Raw genomic sequence first — 1,510 nt, forward strand, 5'->3', positions numbered from 1 at the left:
GCCTACTAATTGCAGAAACGGATAGCCCTCAATGAATTCGTTGTTGCATCACTACATTCACGGAAAAGCCACTTCCTTTGTTTCCCATCGCTTCATTACACGCCAGAAGTGTTGTGTTTAAAAAACAAAAAGCAATTTAGTTTCATCCTTAGCTAATCCACGTCTAAGCAAAGATTGCTACAAGGTATCAATCGTTTACCAAATACCGCAAAATTAATCTGCATCTTCGAAATCAACCCGCTTTCCGGACACAGCTGAAATGTTGTCATGAACGAAACTTTATTTTTCTCTCTTTTGCGTGAAGAATGTATCTGCATACTCTGGATGAAAATTTGCACAGATATTCGATCGAGCTTTCCACGTCCTACGCGGAAGGAAAAGAAAAAGGAAGTATTACCTTTTAAGTGTCTTCTGTTACTCGGCGTCGAATGTCGAACGTGCTGATTGATGTTCGTTCTTGCAGTTCACTGACGTCCTGTTTGATCGTCGCGCACAACACACACGAGTGCATCCAGCTCTCTTAGAACATCTGACAGTCTGAGCTGTGGTCCTTCAGTTGCTCGGCGACAGACGACCGCGCGTGACAATGCTGCCGTATTTGCTAGCACAAAGGGCCCTCCTGGAAGGATGGAAAGTAAAGTGTGGCTTGCATTGCGGCTGCAAAAAGCACTCATTCCGCAGATCTCATTCGCGGTTTCAACAGCCGAGAAAGAGGGCTCGTTGGAGACGGAGAGGAGGGCCCGGAGGCGGCAACCCGGACTTGGCCCGCCATCTTCCGGAGGGAACGGTAAATTAACTCCAGCAGCGGCCGGCGCCGCGAGCCGTATGGTGGTGCTCGCACAAAATGCATCGCTTTTCTCGGCAGAGGAGCGTTGTTGCGACTATCTGCCATCTAACTCGACAGCCAATAGCTCTCTTGTAAGGAGACAGGTACATGGACGGCCACCATTCTGTTCGCCGATTGCGAAAACGTCAGGAGCTCTCGTTACATCTCGATAGCGCGAGGCACTACAAATTCTCGCCTGTGGCGCGACGAAAGCATACTTACCTGGCGTAGGGGATACCGTGATCATGAAGGCGGTTCCTCCGGGGTGAGGCTCTTCCATTGCACTTCGGTCGAGCTGACCCCCGCGATTACTCCAAATGTGAGTAACTCGGGCGCATAATTTTTGGTAGTCGGGACTTGCGTTCGCGCTGTCCCGGTGTTCATTTCAATTACAAACGCAGTATTGTGTGATAGCAGTCGGTAACTTGTGCGTCTGAGCGCTCGGCCAGCAACGTGTTTGGCAAGGGACTGCCAAACGCAGCAGCACTCGCGCTAGGCGCGTACCACGCGTCTGCGTCGACCTGGCGTCAAACCCAGAGCCAGAGCACACTGTCTGTTCGATAAGCGCGGGGGACGCGCACCAGTAGTAGCAGTAGCAGCGGCAGCCGCGAGATGGCACAAGCGGTCTAACTCTGGTACGACACCCCCATTAATGGTCGAACGGCGACTTTTGGCTTTCTCTGT

General features: G+C 51.5%; 1 non-coding gene across 1 annotated transcript; it reads left to right on the forward strand.

The window, feature by feature from the left end:
• Positions 1-1,040: 1,040 nt before the first annotated feature.
• LOC126237667 (U1 spliceosomal RNA) lies at positions 1,041-1,203 on the forward strand. Its single transcript, XR_007545143.1, has one exon. It is a non-coding gene; the product is annotated as a U1 spliceosomal RNA (small nuclear RNA).
• Positions 1,204-1,510: the final 307 nt, after the last annotated feature.

Source organism: Schistocerca nitens, chromosome 2 (genome assembly GCF_023898315.1).
Source record: "Schistocerca nitens isolate TAMUIC-IGC-003100 chromosome 2, iqSchNite1.1, whole genome shotgun sequence".
NCBI lineage: Eukaryota > Metazoa > Arthropoda > Insecta > Orthoptera > Acrididae > Schistocerca > Schistocerca nitens.